This window comes from Coregonus clupeaformis, unplaced genomic scaffold (genome assembly GCF_020615455.1).
Source record: "Coregonus clupeaformis isolate EN_2021a unplaced genomic scaffold, ASM2061545v1 scaf0538, whole genome shotgun sequence".
In the NCBI taxonomy this organism is placed as follows: Eukaryota; Metazoa; Chordata; class Actinopteri; order Salmoniformes; family Salmonidae; genus Coregonus; species Coregonus clupeaformis.
The window spans coordinates 166248-190305 of NW_025533993.1; the positions used below are offsets into that span (position 1 = coordinate 166248).

Below are 24058 nucleotides of genomic sequence, written 5' to 3' on the forward strand. Positions count from 1 at the left end.
GTATGAGGTGGCTGTTTTGGGATTAATAATACAAAAATAACTGAACAGGTCTTTATTTTATGTGTTATGACATGCTTATGAGGCTTCATACAGAGGTTATAAGTTCATGTAATCCCCTTTGAATGACCTCAGTCTCAAACAGATGTGTGTTTATTTTTTTATTTTTTTACAGTAGCATGTATGGGATCCCATCTGACTCAGAGGTCAGGGTAAGTCATGGAGGAGCTGGAGGGGTGTTAGTTTAGACAGAGGGGGTGGTACTGCAGGACAGAGGGGGTGGTACTGCAGGACAGAGGGGGTGGTACTGCAGGACAGAGGGGGTGGTACTGCAGGACAGAGGGGGTGGTACTGCAGGACAGAAGGGGTGGTACTGCAGGACAGAGGGGTGGTACTGCAGGACAGAGGGGTGGTACTGCGGACAGAGGGGGTGGTACTGCAGGACAGAGGGGGTGGTACTGCAGGACAGAGGGGGTGGTACTGCAGGACAGAGGGGGTGGTACTGCAGGACAGAGGGGGTGGTACTGCAGGACAGAGGGGGTGGTACTGCAGGACAGAGGGGGTGGTACTGCAGGACAGAGGGGGTGGTACTGCAGGACAGAGGGGGTGGTACTGCAGGACAGAGGGGGTGGTACTGCAGGTGCTGTCACAGAGGGTTTATCACCCTGTACTGGATGTACAGGTGAGCAGTCCATTCTATTCTAACATATGACGCACCAACATTAACACACCTGTAACCTAAAGCAGGCCAAGGTCTACCTTTGATGTGTTTGGTGTGAGTGCTGTTTACAAAAACAGCACCGACTCTCTACTGTCCTAATTATCAAACCAAACATTCACTTGGAACAGGTGGAATAAACCTGTGTAGCACATTGAGATGTACTCCAAATCTGAGATACCTCCTCTTCATTCTCTTGACTGCGATGCTGAGTCGGAGTGTTTTGCTCAGAAATGGGCATGTTGCCAGGTTGGGACTGAGTCAGAGTTGTTGGGGGATTACAGTTCTGCCATGGTCACCACAGGGGGTGCGGAGTGGGCCTCAATTACCCAACAGCGGCCCGTTTGATGCAGCCAGGCGGTTTCTGGGACAAACCAAAAAGCTGAATAACGCCACCATTAGCAACTCAAAGTCCGTCCCTAAAACGAGTCGTGCTACTCCTCTCATACAGGGATTGTCTCAAGAGGCGGCTCCACATTCATTATGGAACTAAATGACTCATGCATAATACCAGCACCCAAACCCCTGTGAACAGTTCCCCCATTTCCATTCACAATGTCAGCGATACATACTGCAGTACTACTAAATGATCTACCATTCAGCGGTTTCATTTTCAAGAGGTGTGGAAGTTGGGAGAGAGAGAGAAAACTTTAAGAGCGAGAACTGTAAGAGAGAGAGGGGGTAGGGAGAGAGAGAGGGGGTAGGGAGAGAGAGAGGGGGTAGGGAGAGAGAGAGGGTAGGGAGAGAGAGAGGGGGAGGGAGAGAGAGAGAGAGAGAGAAGAGAGGAGGGAGAGAGAGAGGGGGTAGGGAGAGAAGGGGGAGGGAGAGAGAGGGGGTAGGGAGAGAGAGGGGGTAGGGAGAGAGAGAGGGGGGAGGGAGAGAGAGAGAGAGAGAGAGGGGGAGGGAGGGGAGAGAGCGAGAGAGAGAAATCCCCTGCTCTGGCTTCAGTGTGAGCTGTGCAATTGAATTTCACAGGATATGAAGCAGCAAATGGCATGTAAGAAATGGGAGGCAGACAGCAGACTGCAGGCGCTCCGTGGCCCAGACAGATAAGGAAGGTGGAGTAAGTGAAATCATTAGGTAACTCTGAAGGTTACCAGGGCTAGAGCTGGGACTAAAGCTGGGGGGGTAGAGGGGGGCACCGTGGGTAGAGCTGGGGTGGTAGGGGGGGCACCGGGGGTAGAGCTGGGGTGGTAGGGGGGGCACCGGGGGTAGAGCTGGGGTGGTAGGGGGGGCACCGGGGGTAGAGCTGGGGTGGTAGGGGGGGCACCGGGGGTAGAGCTGGGGTGGTAGGGGGCACCGGGGATAGACAACATTAAGTAAGCACACACACACACACACAACAGTAAGCACACGTATACACAACCTCCACCAAACCCCCCAACATACACTCCAAAACCACGGTGGCACGTCTGATTGGGTTTGTCCACCTGGGTATGAAACAGCCATTCTGCCCAGCCTGGGTGTCTGGGACAGGAACAGACAGGAGAGAGGTACAGGGCTGTAGCAGTCTTCCTCCGTCCCCCAGCCTGTCTCTCTGAGGGGAGCAGCCAAGTGTGGATGCACCTCATTACCCCACTCATCCACACACCAATTACCCCTAAATAAATACAGCCAGCCCACAGTGGGCAGCAACAATGACATCCAGCCTGAAAGGGAAGAAAGCATGCCGTTCAGAGAGCATTTAAACACAGAGAAGTCCTGTTGGAAGAATGACGACAGAGAGAGAGAGAAAAGGCGGAGGAAAAGAGAAGAGGGGCTTGGTTGGGACCTTTTTTTTAAACTAAAAGAGGAAAGGGAGAAATAATTAAATGAATGTTGTGTGAGAGGAGAGAAGTGATTCAGAAAAGGATTATTTCTTGCTCAATTTCACCTCACACGTCCTAGAGTGATTGTTGTGTTGGGAGGAGGGCCGAGGAGGGCTGAGGAGGTGTAATTGTTTTTACGCATAGAGCCATGATGATATCTGGCCGCCACACACTGAAATGGTGATAATTTCAGACCTGACATATATTAGCATGAAAGACAGACCGCTTGGGGCGAGAGGAACAGCGTTTGTCCCTGGGCCACAGAGTGGTCTTAAACAGTACTCATTAACAAGATGGAGAGAGTGTGTCAAAACATGAAGGAGGGGTGTGTAGGACCATAGAAATAGAATGAATAGAAGGGGCATGGAACATCTAACCCTGGCAATTTGACTGGTAAACTCATGGATACACTCGCAATGGTTGCCTGGTATTGTGATGCAATAATATCCATGGTAATGTAGAACTTCATTCAAATGATGCTAACTGATGTGGCTCATGCAATAGAATGCATTTTTTGTAATGTCAGTTGTAAAGTTGATACAACAAATCACAGCACAGATTGATGGGTACACTCCCTGCTTTTACATCCTGCTTTGCTCCTATGGGTCCACTCGCAATGGCCGCTAGTCCACCCATTATGCCATCGTTGACTTGAATGGGGAAGCTGTTCTATTCATTCTATTTCCATGTGTAGGACGACATGGATCAGGAGAAACCCTTTTCAGAGGGCAGCAAGGTGAAATGGTGTATGTGTGTTTGTGTGTGTTGTTTGTGAAATACACTTATCTTTGTCATGGCAATTGTGAATCAAATCAAATATATTTGAACATGATAGGATAACAATCAAACAAAGGGAATGTGGTAGAATGTTTACATGCAGGAGGTTTGGTTGATAAGTTTCATGATGCTGTAACGGCAGAATAGGCTGAGAGCTCCTGTAAATATTCGACATAATTAGTTGATTTTAGGTGTTTTTTGTTTTTGATAACTAATAGAATTTTGATCCAATATATCTACTTGTCTTGTGCATCGGAATTGCAGAAATGATGGCAGCTCAATTTGTTTGGTTTGCTTAGCTAGCCAGCTGACTGTTTGCATTCAAAAGACGCATTGTTGAGACAGCTTCTTGTTTCACCACCCAAAGCGTGAAAGGAATGCAGTGCTGAGATGGCAGAGCTCTCCCTCACTGTGAGGAAGACTAGTACTCTGAATGATGTGTGGGGAGCTTTTAGCGCCCGTATTGGCAGCAGAAAAAGCATCACCAAAGTTGGTGCTACACGCCACTAGTGGAGTAGTCGTTCAGTGGCTACAGAGGGCTGAGAACAACATCTGAGGACAACTCCAGCAAGTCAACTCCATCACCACCATCACCAACCCTGTCCCAACTCGACTACCACCCAGCTCGACTACCACCCAGCTTGTTTGTTTGTTACTTTTCAAGCAATTAAAGATGTTGTTGTTTTGTTTACTTGTATGTGTTGTGTACTGCAATCCAGCTTTTAGCTGCCAAGTACAGCCTCCATGTAATAGACTACTACAACATCAGAGTGTTGATTTGAAACAGTTTAAATCCATTCTATTTCATGTCCATGGCGATTCTAAATCAAAAGAATACCATTACATTTGCATGTGATGATATCACAATAGTGGAGGTCCATAAAGATGGCGGCTCCCATGTATTTACCACAAATGCCTCGTTTGCTAAGTTCGCCGTACTGTACAACGCACTCCGTTACTCTTTTGTGTGTCGTCATTAGCACAGTACACATGATCCTGATTCTAGCTCCAAGACACCGGCAATTTAAGAAACCCCAAAAGTATATTGTGCTGATTTATTGGCTCGTTGAACCATGCTGCGCGCCGTAGTTGAAAAACTGGGTGAATAGTGGTAAAACAATTACATATCTGAATTCCGACATTTTTATGCACTTTCACCATTAAATGTATAGCAACTTCAGCAGAATGTTTGTTTGGAATGTTTGGTTGATATTAAGCACCAATGTTGATTTGGAACTCAAATTGAATCAAACAAGGTTTTGGGTGAATAAACTTTGAAAATAATAAGGTGTGTGTGTGTGTGTGTGTGTGTGTGTGTGTGTGTGTGTCTGTAAGGGCACAGACAGACAGAAAAGAAGAATATCCACTGAAATGTCAGACTTGATTTTCCCTTACATAAAATGTATCAACCCCTACAAAAATGCCCATTAATTATAATCCACATAATCACATTTCCTGTTGCTGCAGGATTATTTTCCTGCTGTAGCAAACTGGCTCAAATTAAGATTCTACACCTGTATCTTCTCTATCCAGTCAATTATCACACAGATAGTACCTCAGAATACAGAAGCATAAAATGTGTCCTAAAAAAGATGTTTGAGAGAGTGTGCGTTAATATCTGCTCTCATATGAACCATTTCTTGTTTGACACCTGGCCAGTCAGGTGATGGGGCGGGGCAGAGCACTGATGTGTCAGGCCATGACTCCTGATAGGCTCCCTGCAAATCATCAGGATGCATCACGCTCAGGGTAGAAGTTGGCCCTTCGGCATAGATCTAGGATCAGCTTACCACCCCTAATTCCTAACCTTCACCATTAGGGAGAAAAACACTAAACGGACCTTACATCAGCAAGTAGGGAAAACATCTACTCCTATCTGCTCATCCCAACATTGGTTACACCCACAACACCTGAGAAAGTCACCGAGCCTAACCAGGGGCAGATTCCAGTTTAACGGAAACTGCGGTTGGGAACGTTTGTCTTTTCTGCCCCGTCGGTTCCAGGTAGCAGACGGGAGTTGATAGATGGAGTGGGACAGGCTAGGCAGAATTCCTCTCTGATGGAGGTGTAATTGGGAACAAGAGGGCAGGGCCGTTATGCCATGTCATGGTAGGGTGGGTGGAATAGCACAGACATGCCACGTCAGCATAGTCAGGACTCCTGCTACGGTCTACTGTACTGTTTAGAGTTGGTATCAGGCCACCTGGGAGTCAGTGCTTTGCTCATCCTAACATCAGCATGCATGTAATACATAGACAGACAGACACAGAGAGACAGACAGACACAAAGACAGAGAGAGACAGACAGACAGACAGAGTGAGACAGACATACACAGTGACAGACAGACAAACAGACAGACACAGACAGACTCTGCTCAACTTACATCACCTGAGAAGACAAGAGGGGAAAAGAGAGGGAGGAGGGAGAAGACAAGAGGGGAAAGAGAGGGAGGAGGGAGAAGACAAGAGGGGAAAGAGAGGGAGGAGGGAGAAGACAAGAGGGGAAAAGAGAGGGAGGAGGGAGAAGACAAGAGGGGAAAAGAGAGGGAGGAGGGAGAAGTGCCAGCTCAGCCTGCTACAGAGTTCCACGTTCCATTTGTAGAGCTATGGGGCAGTATGCACACAGTGTCACACCAACAGCAAAACAACACGTAGGTGACTTCAATTTAATCAGGGAGTTCCCGCTATGCAGAATGTGTCAGAACAATGAAAGATACGCAGCCAAACATGCTAGCAATGCACTCTGGCAACGTTAACCTTCTCTGTGGAAAGGTTTGCGTGACCCGCAAGGTTACATAGAAGACATTTAAGGCTTAAAGGAATGTCCTGGGAATATGTAAGATCCTCGAAGTTTGAGCACACCCACGGATGAACCGGCATCATTTCTGGTTCAGTTGTCTAAGCATGTATCACTCCTACAAGTCCACACAGATGCAGAGAACCAATGTCTAAAGAAATATAAAAATATTTCACACAACGTACTGTACATAAAAAAGGACGCTGTAATGGTCTGTAGGTTGTTTTAACGCAGTGAAAGTAAAGATTAATAAATGTTAATTAACAAAGCAGACTTTAATAATGAACTAAACAGACCGTATGATGCAGACATATCTGTACTTCTACATCTGCATTGCTTGCTGTTTGGGGTTTTAGGCTGGGTTTCTGTATCTGCTGATGTAAAAAGGGCTTTATAAATACATTTGATTGATGGCTTTATAAATACATTTGATCATAGAGGGGCAACTAAGTATGTGTGTTAAGGTAAGGTGGCTGTGTGTTAATGTACAGTGACTGTGTGTTAATGTACGGTGACTGTGTTAATGTACAGTGACTGTGTGTTAATGTATGGTGACTGTGTTAATGTACGGCGACTGTGTGTTAATGTAAAGTGACTGTGTGCTAACGTACGGTGACTGTGTGCTAAAGTACGGTGACTGTGTTAATGTAAAGTGACTGTGTTAATGTAAAGTGACTGTGTGTTGATGTAAAGTGACTGTGTGTTGATGTAAAGTGACTGTGTTAATGTACGGTGACTGTGTTAATGTACGGTGACTGTGTTAATGTACGGTGACTGTGTTAATGTACGGTGACTGTGTTAATGTACGGTGACTGTGTTAATGTAAAGTGACTGTGTGTTAATGTAAAGTGACTGTGTGTTAATGTAAAGTGACTGTGTGTTAATGTAAAGTGACTGTGTGTTAATGTAAAGTGACTGTGTGTTAATGTAAAGTGACTGTGTGTTAATGTAAAGTGACTGTGTGTTAATGTAAAGTGACTGTGTGTTAATGTAAAGTGACTGTGTGTTAATGTAAAGTGACTGTGTGTTAATGTAAAGTGACTGTGTGTTAATGTAAAGTGACTGTGTGTTAATGCACACACACACTGAGTTTGATGGACCATGATGTGGAGGCCCCTCCAGGGCTAGGACACACTTCAACTCGTTCTGGAGTTAGTCAGAAAATAGAGCTCTGCTGTGGGCTGCCCTAGCCTCATCTCTGAGTGGTGGGAATAGCCAACATGGAAACTCAAGGGTTTATCAAGTCAAGAGCACCAACATCAACATCAAAACATCCAACCAGGTCCACTTGGTAGCAGAGCTCTGTAGCAGAGCATTGGCAAACCATGGGGTGACCACCAAACCAATCCCCTTAAAAGGTTACAAGTGAACGATACAGTCCACAGTTTTACTGGTGGGGACTAGGCCTATAGGAGTTAAGGAGATGAGAGAAGGGAGGACAGGTAAACAGAGAGGACGTAGCATGGCTATGTCTGAGAAACGTCTTCATATAAACGTATATATTTACATACCAATTAGGGGAGATTTGCATCTTAATCACGGCGAGCCGTGTGTTTGGCGCTACGTTAGGGCGTTGCTACGGTAATGAGATGGGACTCCGCTGTGCTCCCTCATCCAGATGCTGATGCGGAGGCAGACGACTCCTTGCCGCCATCGGTACCAGTTGCGAGATGTCCCTGGAACCAGTCACCGGCATGATCCGGTAATATCCCGTTAATTCTATCTTAAATACTAACAAGGTGTGAGCCGCCACCCGTGGATAACGTGCCAAATAGGAAGGTGAAAAATTATAAACACATTTAAAATGCGGTGACTTGAACCGGGAGTGTCTATCAGCTGTCAATCAAATGCCAGCCTCCCCTAATGCAAGCCTCTTAATTTGTCATATTCAGACTCATGAGAGTATCATCTTAAAAGGGTGCATGTCATTGACTGGCGTCTCGTGGATGTTATCAGAACAACTCCCATGTGTAGTCTGAACAGAGGAATGAAAGAAGGTAAAATAGATGGAGATAGGCTACTGTAGGCTTACCCATCTTTCCCTACCAAAGCTCTTCAGCCTAAAAAGTCTAACATGGTAAATTGATGAAAGGTAATAGATGATAAATTATTATGGACAAATCCACCCAGAAGCATCCCTCATAAAAAGCAGGCTGTGTGCACTGACCCCATAAACCAGTGTTCAGAGAGAACCTGCCCAAGGCTTCTACTTCCCTCTGTGGTTTCAGACTGAGTTGAGTTCCAAACCTCAAACCACCAGCCCATGTCAGCTAAAATAACAAACCACAATGGTGTCCTTGAATAGACTTTAAAAACAGCGAGAGGAAGTTCAGACTTTCTTTCAAACGCTTTAACTGCTTCGCGAAGACTCTCCTCAGTCCTAAAACACACCTCCTTACCCCAACTTCCTCTTCCTCTCCTCCTCTCACACCATACCCCTGATAATGCCTTGTCAAGGCCCACCTAAGGTCAACTTCCTGGGATAACAATCTGAGTGCTGATGAGAGAGTCGGGGGGAAAACCGACTCTTTAATGCTTAGACGCAACAGAGGAGTCTACATTAATCACTTTCACAGTCTCCCACCATCTACGCACTTGCCTTTACCGCTCCTCCTCCACAGATCAGTGTGAACTATGAAATGAGGCTGAATAAAGCATGGATTCTTCATCACCTTCCTCATAGCCAATCAGCTCTTTCCCCTTCAGAGAGGACACCTTCACATGTTATCTATAGGAGCAGACTATTATTTAAGCAATAAGGCACCTCAGGGGTTTGTGGTATTTGGTCAATATACCACGGCTAAGGGCTGTTCTTACGCACAACGCAACGCGGAGTGCCTGGATACAGCCCTTAGCCGTGGTATATTGGCCATATACCACAAACCCACGCGATGCCTTATTGGTATTATAAACTGGTTATCAACGTAATTAGAACAGTACAAATAAATGTTTTGTCATACCCGTGGTATAAGGTCTGATATACCACGGCTGTCAGCCAATCAGCATTCAGGGCTTGAACCACCCAGATTATAATTAATCTATTAGGCACGAGGGGGTGTGGTATATTGGCCATATACCACAACCCCCCGAGGTGCCTTATTGCTATTATAAACTGGTTACCAACATAATTAGAGCAGTAAAAATAAATGTTTTGTCATACCCGTGGTATATGGTCTGATATACCATGACTGTCAGCCAATCAGCATTCAGGGCTTGAACCACCCAGTTTATAATACAGTTTATACTGCCGGTGATTAAGACGCAGCGTATTATTACATCATAATGAGTCCTCTCTGAGATGTGTTATCTGACATTAAAGGCAGACATGCCAGAGGGTGTATCTACTGAGGGGAAGAGTAGAGGAGAAGGTACCAGAGGTACTAGATCTACAGGACTAAAACCTAACCTTGGACACATGCACAACTCAAACTTCTGTTCAAATACTGTAGAGAGAAGCTAGGGGAAAAGCTATTGCAGTGGAGGGTGTGTGAGTAGGGAAGGGGGAGGAGTGAGAAGGAGGGGACACAGAGGAGAGGGGTGATGGAGGGCGAGTGAGGCGGAGGCCTTTTCCCAAACACGCCCCCCTCATGGGGTGATGTGAGGGGTGGGGAAGGCAGGAGAGGACAGGGCAGGGTGATCCCTGGATACCCTGCAGGGGTTTTGGGCAGAGTGTCAGGCACACGCCCCCTTTGGCACCAGCTAGACACACCCTCCTCTCTGATGCCAATAGCAGTGATATCAGCAGCACTCCTCTCCACTAACCATCCAAAGCACACACCCACTGATGTTTGTCAGGTATGATGTGAATGATTACAGTTTGCAAATCAGTTGTACCTGACACTACGGTCACAACAAATGAGAACAGACATTTTGTTACAAACTGCTACTATCATTTCTTACGGAATGACAAATCGATTTACATGTGGCCAACTTAAAAAGCTAACTATGATGAGAGAGAGCGAGCGAGAGAGAGAGTGTGTGAGAGAAAGTGAGAGAAAGTGAGAGAGAGACAGAGAGAGTGAGAGAGAGAGAGAGAGCGAGACAGAGAGAGAGAGGGGGTGAGGAGAGAGAGAGAGGGGGTGAGTAGAGAGAGAGAGAGAGTGAGAGAAAGTGAGAGAGAGACAGAGAGAGTGAGAGAGAGAGAGAGCGAGACAGAGAGAGAGTGAGAGAGAGAGAGAGGGGGTGAGGAGAGAGAGAGAGGGGGTGAGTAGAGAGAGAGAGAGAGAGTGAGAGAGTCAGAGTGAGAGAGAGAGAGAGAGAGGGGAGAATAGAGAGAGAGACAGGGGGGGAGAGAGAGAGAGAGAGAGAGAGAGAGAGAGAGAGAGAGAGAGAGAGAGAGGGAGAGAGAGAGAGAGAGAGAGAGAGAGAGAGAGAGAGAGGGGAGGAGAGAGGAGAGAGATAGAGAGAGACAGAGTGAGAGAGAGAGAAGAGCGAGATAGAGAGAGAGAGAGTGAGCGAGGGAGAGAGAGAGAGAGAGAGAGTGAGCGAGGGAGAGAGAGAGAGAGGGGGAGAAGAGAGAGAGAGTCAGAGAGAGATGTAGAGAGTCCTCCTGTACACACAGGAAACTTGCTAAAACTCCGCCTGCTCTAATATTCACCGCTACACATGCTTTAGTGCTCTACTCCTACGCATGCAAGGCCCACTTCCACTCTCACACACACACACTCATAACACAATCTCACCAGACAAGGTTCTGAGCCACACAGAGAGAAGCAAATACATGCATGAACACACACACACACCTACACTCACACTCTCTCTCTCTCTGACATGTCTTCATCAAGGTGTACAGGAAACTCACTTCACTGATTTAAACATAACTTTGTACATTCCAGATCTACTCACTCTCCTCTCTGTGTGATATTTCTGGTGATGACGGCTGAGAGGACAAGGGATGAATATGACAGTGGTTTTAAAGCAGAGTGTGAAGGGAAGCTGTTTAACTTCCAACGTCCTCAGAACTTTGCATGCCATTGTGGAAGACAAAGACTCACAGATCTCTAAAAGTCTGATTTCTGAAGCTGCAAGTTAAAATCCTCACATACAATCTGACACGAAAGATCTCAGTTCACAACTAAGAGTCAATCTGATCTAGCTTCTACACTTTCTTTTGTTGCATTAAACTTTTGCAATACACTGTATATATATGCTTTAAAGATGCACTATGCAGAAATCTCTCAATTTCCTGGTCGCAAAAATAGTATAGTGTAGAGACTTATTGTACCATATAAACCACTGTGAAATATATTTTCCAGAACCAAAAATATTGTCTTTTCAGCTGTTTGAAGCTGGTGTACAAAACTGAAAGTAAAAGACTCAAAAACTAAACTTAAGAACGGGAAGCATAGAAATAGAACAGATATACCGCTTCTTAGACTTGCTTTCAATGAGAATGACGGATCTATAACACACATTTCTATGTGAATTTGGTCGGGTCGACCAAAAAGTTACATATTGCAGCTTTAAATATGCTACGTTTCAGAGACGCACACTACTGAACAGGGTCTCTCCCAACAAAAGAGGGTGTTGTAATTGCGCGTACAACATTGTGCTATTAGATGGCTGTCCTCTCCAAACATCAGGCCATTAGATGATGGCTGTCTTCTCCAAACATCAGGCCATTAGATGGCTGTCTTCTCCAAACATCAGGCCATTAGATGGCTGTCCTCTCCAAACATTTTTACATTTTACATTTACATCATTTAGCAGACGCTCTTATCCAGAGCGACTTACAAATTGGTACATTCAAATTATGATAGCCAGTGGGACAGCCACTTTTTAAGAAGGATTACTTTATACTATTCCAGGTATTCCTTAAAGAGGTATGGTTTCAAGTGTCTCCGGAAGGTGGTCAGTGACTCCGCTGTCCTGGCGTCGTGTGGGAGCTTGTTCCACCATTGGGGTGCCAGAGCTGCAAATAGCTTTGACTGGGCTGAGCAGGAACTGAGCTTCCGTAGAGGTAGGGGAGCTAGCAGGCCAGAGGTGGATGAAAGCAGTGCCCTCGTTTGGGTGTAGGGTCTGATCAGAGCCTGAAGGTAAGAAGGTGCCGTTCCCCTCACAGCTCCGTAGGCAAGCACCATGGTCTTGTAGTAGATGCGAGCCTCAACTGGAAGCCAGTGGAGTGTGCGGAGGAGCGGGGTGACATGAGAGAACTTGGGAAGGTCGAACACCAGACGGGCTGCAGCATTCTGGATAAGTAAGGCCATTAGATGGCTGTCCTCTCCAAACATCAGGCCATTAGATGGCTGTCCTCTCCAAACATCAGGCCATTAGATGGCTGTCCTCTCCAAACATCAGGCCATTAGATGGCTGTCCTCTCCAAACATCAGGTCATTAGATGGCTGTCCTCTCCAAACATCAGATGGTTGTCCTTACCAAACATCAGATGGTTGTCCTCACCAAACATCAGATGGTTGTCCTCACCAAACATCAGATGGTTGTCCTCACCAAACATCAGATGGTTGTCCTCACCAAACATCAGATGGTTGTCCTCTCCAAACATGAAGACTTTAATAGATGTGACACTCAGGGATGTTTTCACACCATAGTCAGGAAACAGGAAACAGAGGATGATGAAGCAAAACAACTACTACAGAACCAGGGTACAAAGTGGATGAGAAGCTATGGTGAAAACACACACACACACTCCTGAATAAAGGTCTCAAGAACCCCCCCTTTACAAATCTAAAGACTCCTGTGACTAAGATATGAAGTAACCTTGGTAGTACCAAATTGGTACCCTTCCGGGGCTTGGGGCTTGTGTGGGGCGGTCTGGCTGCCCTGAGGCCTGTTGGCACGGTAGGGAGAGGTGAGCTGTCACCCACCATTACCATCACCGCCGCCGCTCCAAGAGAGGGGGAGGGAGGGATGTAGAGAAAGGGAGGGGGAGAGAGGGAGGGATGTAGAGAAGGGAGGAGGGATGTAGAGAGGGGGAGGGTGGGAGGGATGTAGGGATGTAGAGAAAGGGAGGGGGAGAGAGGGAGGGATGTAGAGAAAGGGGGGAGGGTGGGAGGGATGTAGAGAAAGGGGGGAGGGTGGGAGGGATGTAGAGAAAGGGGGGGGGAGGGAGGGATGAAAAGCTTGATCCTCGCTAACTGCCATCCAGAGCCCATCCTCAGCCCTCAGAACCCTCACGCCTCCTGGGACTGGCTCGCACGCTAACACACAAACACTCCCTCCTCAGCGATTGTTAGTAGTATGGAAGGGTTGTGTGTGAGGGCAGCGAGAGGGTTGGTGTGGAGGAGTGAGTCAGTGAGAGTGTGTAAGTGTGTGGCAGGGCTGAGCAAGCAGAATGTGGAAGATGTAGAAAAGGACAGGTGTGTGGTTTCTCTCTGCTGTTGTAAAGGACAGGTGTATGGTTTCTCTCTGCTGTTGTAAAGAGGGAGACGAGGAGGGGAGGAGAGTTTGGGAGGGGTGTTGCCAACAGTAAGCGAGAGCCACACAGAGTGCTCTGATGATTAAAGTTTGATGTGGGGACGGTTAGAAGAGGCTTAGATAATGCATTACTGTTGTATTGTAGGTCTAACATAACCTAGAGACACACCTACTTATTAAACTCAGTGGTACACTATCACACATGCACACAAACAGAGTACTAAAGACACAGATGCACTGTTCAACCCTCCCTACACAGTCATCCTATCCCTGCGAGGTGGATTCTTGGGTCACCACTAAATGGAAAGAGGGAAAGATTAACACTCAGTCCATGATTAATAGAAAAGACAAGCATGTCTTCCATTTTTAATAATTCACTTTCCTCTGTTTATTCCAGCTGTATATTCCTGCTGTATATTCCTGCTGTATACTCCTGCTGTATATTCCATGTGTATATTCCTGCTGTATTATCCAGCTGTATATTCCTGCTTTATATTCCAGCTGTATGTTCCTGCTGTATATTCCTACTGTATGTTCCTGCTGTATATTCCTGCTGTATATTCCATGTGTATATTCCTGCTGTATTATCCAGCTGTATATTCCTGCTTTATATTCCAGCTGTATGTTCCTGCTGTATATTCCTGCTGTATATTCCTGCTTTATATTCCAGCTGTATGTTCCTGCTGTATATTCCTGCTGTATGTTCCTGCTGTATATTCCAAGACTACAGACAAACTCCTCATAGAACAGTGGATGATAAACCATGTTAGGATATGAGGAGATGACGTCACTGTATCAAACTCATTGATTCATGTGCCAGCCATCCACCTCCACTCAAACAATACAACAGAGGAGGAACAACTGCTTGTTCTACCTGACAAGTTGAAAACAGTCATTTTAGAGCCACGGCCTCATAATAGCCCATCATTCCACTCAATGGCATAACACAAGGAGTGGAATCTAGACACAAAACAGGTTGTGGATTTCAGGCTATCATAATAATACTCTACTCTGACAATCAGGTCATACTGTGATGTCACACAGCCTAGATGTACTACAGATTGTTCTTTCCCTGACTCCTAAACGACATCGTCATTATGAATGATTCAACGAACGAATCATAAAACTATGCCAGGAAATACACACTACTCTACTGAACTGGTTCTGCTGTTAATTTGTTTGAGCTCCAGTACTCTCCTCCAGCACGTTGTGTTCCCCTCGTCCTAGGACTTACATCCTTGTCACTCATCATCACTCACTCTCATGTGGGACAAAAGGAGAGTTTGTCTAAGGGACACACATTGGAGATCACTGCACCACTCCGCAAACCACCAAACCCTCCCCCCCAAAAAAACTATCCTTTTGATGTTTGGGGGGGCTGTCCCATTCCATCTGAATAATATAGTGTCTGTAATTAAAGTCCATTCAGGGCTAATCTAGTGGTGTCCTAACTGTCCCCCGTCATCTGCTCTGGCCCTTTCAATGGCCACCTGTGACCTCGGAGAGGGACGGGGACACAGACCGCCATAAAATTCACAGCCACTAACACATTCTGGTCAACAGTCAGTCTTGCCTGTTCAATCACACTCAATGAGCACTGTTTTGTACAGCTAACTCATCTTCAGGTTGTTAAGAGACGGTCTTTCTAAATAGACCTTCCTACAGCCAAGCGTATTCAGCCTGGTAGGGGTTAAGAGAGTGTCATGATGATTAAGCAGACAGCCATGTCTCTGTGGTCTCTTTCAGTTCTCTTCCTGGTCAAGAAAGAAACAAAGGCCCAGTTGGGTTTCTTTAGCCAATGAGGCCAGCACATTGTGGTACTGACTGGGCCTCATTGGATAGAGATAGTACTGAGGTATTGAGGATGCAATACAATACAGGATGGAATGCATTGTATTGTCTCATCAAAACTATACATGTTTATATTGAAGTATAATAATTACTGTATGTTTACAGTAGCTAATCACAACATCTCCTGAGGTAAAGTTTTACTCTAGTAATCACAATTTGACTGTGGTAATAGTGCGTTAAGCCGGGTGTACACTACGCGATTTTGGCCTTGATTTAGCTGTCCCAGACATATTTTTGAGATTGGAGACAAAATGTCGTTACATACTCGGAAGTCAACGACGCTCATTTAATGTTAGCGGGTCAAGAGACGCAATCTGAGGGCTACCGATCCCGTCTTGAGCAGTCCCAGACGTCCCAATATTTTCAAACATGTTTGATTTTATGGGCACAAAATCTGCAATGCTCTTGTAGTGTGAGATGTGCAACGACAAGTTTTGAGAACAGTGATCAGCAATAGCCAATGAGAGCTCGCCAGAGAAGAAGCCAGTGAGTATCGCATCACCCAGAATGTGCACTGTCGAGCTGGAGCGATGACTACTACTAGTATGCGTTTGTACTTGCCATAGTGTCAAATCGTTACAGCTCTGACAAGCTCTTTACACGCAATGTTATTCAATTAAAAATATATTGGCTAGATATTTCAACTCTGTATGGCAAGCGTCTGACTGAAAACGTTTATGAGGCTGATTTGAGCCACAGCTCGTTCTAGCTATCTAATCACATTGTTTTAGCGAGACGCCGTGGTATGGAGAATCCTCACGACCAACTGAAGAATCTTGTAGTGTGACCCCCGTCTGTGCCACGTCATTTAGTGTGACCCCCGTCTGTGCCACGTCATTTAGTGTGCCCACCACTACGTTGGAAAGACATAAAACAACAGGAATAACGGTGGTTTAATGTGAGAGGCTCAGCGATGTTAGGATTTTAAAAGTGGTGTAGTGTCTTCCATGCATTAGCCTATCCATGTCCAGCTATCCTTTGGCTGAGTAGATGGGTCACACTGTCCTCCACTCCTTCAGAGTCAGCTAAAGACAAAGCAGGCTCAAAGCTCTGTTATGACGGTTCCAAACTAGTTATTTTAGCCACATCTTTGCCTGCCGGCTGAATACGACCAAAATAAACAGACACCTCTGTATTCACACACACACACACACCTGACCCCCCCAGGACACCGAGCTGTGAGAGTGTGGGAAAGTTATTTTTAGGGCAGAAGCGGAGAGCGTTCCTGGGCTTTGACTCTCCTGCTCCAGATCAACATTCCACCTTTGAACCGCTCCGACTTCGGCCGTTTGTGCCCATGATGACAATTTCTCCTTTTTACTATTTGGAAAACTATTTGGGGGGCGGGCTCGGGGGTGGAGGAGGGGGTCACCTTTTTGGCAAGTTCCATTCTCTCCGCTAACTTGTTGATTTGGCACAACTTAAAAACACAGACACCGTAACCCCCTCCAGTTGTAGTAGATGGATTCATGGGTTTGTTCATATTCTGCATTGGAAGTCCAGATACCCTAAAAGACTTACAAAGATCAGCACACAGACCATGTTACCCAGCAGACCATAGACCAGGGTTGATGTGATAACCATCTTGACAGAAATACTTCCCCCAAAACCTTCTCAATTAAATGTTAACTGCAAAGTAGGCTTAGTATATCATGAGTAAGTCAACTCTGCCATGAAATGAGGAGCAGTAGTACAGAACCATCACATTAGATGCACATTCCTCCCTCTATAGAGGCGCAATTAAAGGGCCAGAGGCGCAATTAAAGGGAATTACACCAAAAAATTATGTGTCCATTTTCTTCCAGACATAAAAGAAAATAGGTATTCAGATGTGACTTAAGCATTGACATGGACTCAGAACATCCAATTTCATTGTTTCTCTATGAACAATTGTAATTTTGAAAGTGAATAACCAAAGATATCTAAATAAAAACGGAGAAAACATAATTCTGGAAAATAAACACAATTTTTGGAAAAAAAATAATGAACCGTTATTTTGCCAGGTATATTGGCAGAAAACATAGTGCAGGGGAGAGGAGAAGAGAAGAATGTGCCTTTTGAAAGCTAGAAAATAAGTAGCTCTCATGCTATAAAATGTTGGAGACCCCTGCCTTAGACCATAGTAATAACGCTTTCCATATCCCAAGGACACTTATACACAATCTAAAAGCACTCGCGGGGTTATACAGTAGCACCCGAGTCACTACCATTATGCTAATTCGTGGGTGTTTGTGAGCTAACCTCACCCCCTGTCTCCCAGCACCACACACACTATACCCCCCCAAATCAACCAACCACCCCTCGCTATGATCGTTTAATCTGGTCTGAATTGAGTCTGGCTGGGCTAGCCCAGTGTAATGTAATGGATGTTGAGCGCTACACGCGCCCTGTTAAGGGTTCACTGCTCACCGCTGAAACAGCTTCACTTCCAGGGCCAGCTCAGGCGGACCGCAGCCTTACACTGTCTGGCAGGAGGGGAGGCGGACCGCAGCCTTACACTGTCTGGCAGGAGGGGAGGCGGACCGCAGCCTTACACTGTCTGGCAGGAGGGGAGGCGGACCGCAGCCTTACACTGTCTGGCAGGAGGGGAGGCGGACCGCAGCCTTACACTGTCTGGCAGGAGGGGAGCACATACGTCTTACCAGGTTATTATCCCACCATCTTGTTTTCATATCTGCTGCTCGTGAGAAGTTTGTTTTGTGTTGATGGATGCTGGATGTAGGGCAGCTCGTCTGGCAACGTTCCTGTCTCATCCTCTTTCTGGAGTTGTGACTGGTCTAGACTACAACTACTACAAACACTAATACTGTTGCTCCCTTGTCGGTGGAAGACAGTAAGTGAAGTGGATAAAAGAGTTGTGTTTCACCCAGTGTCATCTCTGACCTCTAAACTTCAACCTTTTCCCTGACATGATCAACAACCCCCCCGTAAGGAACAGTCTCTCTCATGCAAACACACTGGCAGAATACTGTATATAAAAACCTTTTATATAGTACCAGTCAAAAGGTTGGACACCTACTCATTCAAGGGTTTTTCTTTATTTTTTACTATTTTCTACATTGTAGAATAATAGTGAAGACATCAAAACTATGAATTAACACATATGGAATCATGTAGTAACCAAAAAAGTGTTAAACAAATACAAATATTTTTTAGATTCTTCAAATAGCCACCCGTTGCCTTGATGACAGCTTTGCACACTCTTGGCAGTTCCCACATATGCTGAGCACTTGTTGGCTGCTTTTCCTTCACTCTACCGTCCGACTCATCCCAAACCATATCAATTGGGTTGAGGTCGGGGGATTGTGGAGGCCAGGTCATCTGATGCAACACTCCATCACTCTCTTTCTTGGTAAAATAGCCCTTACACAGCCTGGAGGTGTGTTGGGTCATTGTCCTGTTGAAAAACAAATGATAGTCCCACTAAGCCCAAACCAGATGGGATGGCGTATCGCTGCAGAATGCTGTGGTAGCCATGCTGGTTAAGTGTGCCTTCAATTCTAAATACATCACAGACAGTGTCACCAGCAAACAACCCCCATACCATAACACCTCCTCCTCCATGCTTTACGGTGGGAACTACACATGCAGAGATCATCCGTTGACCCACACCGCGTTTCACAAAGACAAGGTGGTTGAAACCAAAAATCTCCAAATTGGACTCCAGGCCAAAGGACACATTTCCACCGGTCTAATGTCTCTTGGCCCAAGCAGGTCTCTTCTTCTTATTGGTGTCATTTAGTAGTGGTTTCTTTGAGAGCAATTCGACCATGAAGGCCTGATTCACACAGTCCCCTCTGAACAGTTGATGTTGAGATGTGTCTGTTACTTGAACTCTGTGAAGCATTTATTTGGGCTGCAATTTCTGAGGCTGGTAACTCTAATGAACTTATCCTCTGCAGCAGAGGTAACTCTGGGTCTTCCAATCCTGTGGCGGTCCTCATGAGAGCCAGTTTCAATATAACACTTGATGGTTTTTGCGACTGCACTTGAAGAAACTTTCAAAGTTCTTGAAATTATCCATATTGACTGACCTTCGTGTCTTAAAGTAATGTTGGACTGTCATTTCTTTTTGCTTATTTGAGCTGTTCTTGCCATAATATGGACTTGTCTTTTACCAAATAGGGTTATCTTCTGTATACCCCCCCACCTTGTCACAACACAACTGATTGGCTGAAACGCATTAAGAAGGAAATACATTCCACAAATTAACTTTTAAGGCACACCTGTTAATTGAAATGCATTCCAGGTGACTACCTCATGAAACTGGTTGAGAAAATGCCAAGAGTGTGCAAAGCTGTCATCAAGGCAAAGGGTGGCTATTTGAAGAATCTCATATCTCAAATATATTTTGATTTGTTTAACACTTTTTGGGTTACCACATGATTCCATGTGTTATTTCATAGATTTGATGTCTTCATTATTATTCTACAATGTAAAAATAGTAAAAATAAAGAAAAACCCTTGAATGTGTAGGTGTGTCCAAACTTTTGACTGGTAGTGTATATCAGAATACTGTATACAAAAACCTAGTGAATAATAAAAGCAGAGGGGATGTATGTTGTGAATATTCCCCCATTGGTAAGAGTTCAGCTGAGGGGTCTGATCGCGTGCCACGGACTCACCTACACACACACACACACCTCGCCCAAAACACGACACGGCCTGTGTTCTCCGAGGAAGAGTATAAATTATTTATGTGGAATATTTTCACAGTTTTTATGCGAGTGAAGTAATCCCGTATAAAAAAAAATCACGACAGCTGTGATGAGATAGGAAGTTTCGGTACAATTTTTAAAATGCAGACAGATCATTTGTTCAATCGACATGGTGGGATCATTTTGTGTCTGTAAAATTTATTATGCGAGGAATGGCGGTGGAAACGCCTTTATGCGTAAATATTGATATAATAACCATCATATTGAAGTAAACACCACGATTATATGGTGTGTGGTCCTCCCATTACAACTCGGGGAAACCATGCAGTTTATTAGGCTACAGATTATATTCACAGGGTGGTATAAGTGCACGATGATCTTGATGCTCCTTTCCAATAAATATCAAGGGTCTTATTCTGGTGACATGATCATCGATGCTTGACTGCCGTTTGACAAATACAAATATTCTCGCTATTATCCAGAATAATCTCATCATGTAGACTAACCTACCTGCACTGTATGTGCTGGCCAGAGCGCTCGTGCCAAGACCAGAGCGGGTACATTTGCTATTTAAAGCAACAGTTTTTCTGACACAACTATCGGTCGAGTTCAAAATGCGATGGAAATGCATTGAACTTTAGATTTTTTTATCAGTAGATGAAAACTTAAGTGAAAAAGTACATTTGATGTGCACAACGTCATCACGCACAGCCTTTTACCCGCCCCAAGTCAATTTGATGGAAACATCTCTGGTGGGAAAATGCGCATATTGTTTTTATGCAGAGTTTAGAATATTTGCATGAAAATCTGTCATCGATTGGATGGAAACCTAGCTAGTGTTTAATTTACTTCCCGTCTCTTGGCTGGACTACATTTACTGTGAATGTGGTACAGAGTGAACTCTATTGGAGTTAATATTGAATGACCCTGTTTTACAGTACAGTCTATCAGGCTCAGCTCTCCTCAATGGGAGCTTTACTACTACTCTGCATAACCTAACACACAAACTCAGACATAGAAATACACAGACAGGCATTCAGACATGGAACACAAACAAACTCAAACATTCACTAACACTATGGACTTTGGTGGTTGTCTCTCTCTCTCTCTCTCAGGCAGTTTAGTGCCTCTGAGGAGCCCTCATTTTAATTAGACCTGACCTCAAAATCACTTAACAGCTCCTCTCTGCTTCCACCTCACCCCCCTCTTCTCCTTCCCCATCCCTCAGCTCCGCTCCTCACATAGGTCCATTAACACTGCTCCCTCGGCACCCACAGCCTTATACAGGGGGGCTGTGGTAGAGGGGTGGGGGGCAGAGTATGTGAGCGGAGCGGCGCAAGGAGCGGAGCGTGCCCAATTTGACTGGAGTGTGGAGGGTGTTTGAGCGCCGGCTATCTCGGCCGCTCCAATTTCGCTCCAGTAGCGCTCACGTCACGAGCTCAGGGCATGCCCGGCCCAGCATGCATTTGTAGGCTACTTGTGGGCTGCTACAGCCCCTTGCTTTAGCTACTGTCATGGAGTGCGTTAAATATTTTCATAAAGAAACTGATGCTAAATGACTAAAATGTAAATGTAAATGTATAAAACACAGAGGTGAAAAATCAAGGTGACTTACAAACATGAGGACCAAGAGCAAGAGACGGAGTGCGGTGATGTGGTGTCCACAACTAAATAATCATTGTGGAATCTGAAAAGACACATATCCCGAAAGCATGAAGGTGTACTTACCACGTATGCTAACAGAAAGGAATGAGGTGGGTAGCTAGCTAAGTGTGTCATTGTAGCAAAGTATTTTTAAACAAAAAAACTGATCTCTTAAAAGTTTCGTTCATTTTCGTTCTATTATCTATACAATAGGCCATCATTGATTTTGGGCCAATAGGCCTGGCATATTACCTCTTTCAAGGAGCTTTCCGTTTTGATAGGGTTATTTTACCTAAAATCCTTTAGGGCTACCTACAGAAAAATGTAAAAACAACTACGCATCCTGCCCAGCCTGGCAAGAGTGGCCCGAAGGGTGTTTAGCATCCCCAGTGTCTCTGCAAGCGTGGAGAGGGTATTCTCCGCTGCAGACCTGCTCTCCAGTCACCATCACAGGATCCTGAAGCCACAGACTCTGGCCAAAATCCTGTTTCTAAAAATGAATTCAAAGGCACTGCAGACTGAGCCTAATAAGAATTGTTTTGCTTAATTGATATTTAATTTGAAGTTTTATAGATTTATAGACTATAATGATTGAATACAACAAAATGTTGTTTAAATGCTGAGAGCTTAATGTCCCTGCCAGTCTAGTGTGTCGCACTGGCAAATGCTTCAAAATGTTTTTCTTTGTAGGCTATAGCCTTTAAATAATTTAGCATAAATAAGCCTTTCTTAGGCTCTCTGTCTGGCTCCTGACCTGTTTAGAGTGTTTATATGCTGTTTAATATGACATGTAGTCTATTTGAAATGATGAGTGCTTCTTACAGTCACCTTTTGCTGTTGTTTATTAAAATACTTTTCATTCAAATTATATGGTTTGGGTTCAATACTTCAAAACCAAACGGTATGTCCAGGTAGTCACAAAAATAGATGGGTGTTGGTTAAATTGTGATTTTAATGAACGGAGCAAATTTGGAGCGCCAGTTTTGTTTCCTGTGAGTAAGGAGCGGTTTTTAGTGGAGCGGTTGGATAGGACATGGAGCGCCGGAGCGGGATTTCCGACCGCTCAAATCCGCTCACATACTCTGGTGAGGGGTAGACAAATAAGGCGTTGTCTTGAAGACGTTTTGAGGGCAAGTCATGGGACATTAGCCTACTCTTCCCCTCTGGGATCCTTCGTCTCATCTTCAGCTTCCTCTCATCACCACTCCACTTAGCACTCCTCATCCCTTTCTGTACTCTGCTCTCGTCTTCCATTAACCCACATCTTCTTCCTCCACTTTCCCTTTCATCCTCTTCCTTCTCAACTTGTATTTCTCCTTTATCTCCCCCTCTCTTGTCCCCCGCTCCTCCTCTCTCTCACTTCCTTCTTTAGTCCTCAAAAGATGAGCTGGAAAACAACCAAACTAAAACTAAAAAACCCTCTTCCACTACTATAGTCTAAAGCGGTCAGGGCTAACCTAGAGGCAACACACGCGTCAGGATTCCTCCTCCACACCTAGCTGACAGACAGACAGAGGACCTGCCTGTCTCACCTCTCTACGAGGGGACTCATTTAACACACATCCCCCAGTCTCATACTATAGCTGACCGCTGACCTCTTACCCCTCCACGGCACCCCAGTACCCCACCGGGGGGTTATCCGTCAGTCTGAGGGGTCACAGCAGGGTAAGGGGACATCAGTGGGTAAGTCTCACATTCTACAGAGCTTCGTCAGGTGAGGTGAGTAGCCTGCATTGTGAAACAAGTGTGTGACTGTGTGTGTCTAGTATGAGTAAAGTGTGACTGAGAATGCACACTATTTGAAGGTGTGTGCTTGTCTGTGTCAGTGTGTAAATATGTATCTACGTGTCACACCACAAGTGTGTGTGTGTGTGTGTGTGTATCCCTGTGAGTGTGTGTTAATCTGGTCTTAACACCTAGCCATCTACCTGCTCAGACATGGGTTAATTCTGCCCTAAGGCATTGTGGGTAATGACTGTTCGTCAACCGCCACCTGAACTCTTCGGGACTACAATGGTAGCCATGGTAACCTTTTCACCGAACCTGTCAAACCACCATGACAACGAGTGTCTGTCAGTCTGTCCAGACTAGGGGTTTATGTTTCAGTTCATACAGGGTAAAACTATAGGGTAGACATCTGGTTTGGGAGTCAATTCCTTTTCATTTCAGTCAATTTAGGTAGTAAACTAAAATCCAGTTTACTTCCTGAACTGACTGAATTGAAATGCAATTGATCCCAACACTACATAGGGTATAGGAAGTACTGGACAAATAGGCCCAGTCACAGAGGTTAGCAGGTCCACTCATATAAAGACGACGGTATGGTAAAGACTGCAGGATTTTGTCTTGGTATAAAAGGGATAATTGTTTGGCATGGTGGTGTACTCTATCTCTCTGTGTGAACATTAAAGCCATTTACGCGTTCCTGAAGCGGT

At 45.2% G+C, this 24058-nt stretch overlaps 1 protein-coding gene and 1 long non-coding RNA gene across 3 annotated transcripts in view; one reads left to right on the top strand and one right to left on the bottom strand.

Moving 5' to 3' along the window:
* The window catches only part of elp4 (elongator acetyltransferase complex subunit 4), an 88156-nt gene that overhangs the window by 17139 nt on the left and 46959 nt on the right, over window positions 1-24058 (bottom strand). The window lies entirely within an intron of this gene.
* Window positions 3037-3991, top strand: LOC121548219. Its single transcript, XR_005996629.2, has 2 exons — window positions 3037-3259; window positions 3668-3991. It is a non-coding gene; the product is annotated as an uncharacterized LOC121548219 (long non-coding RNA).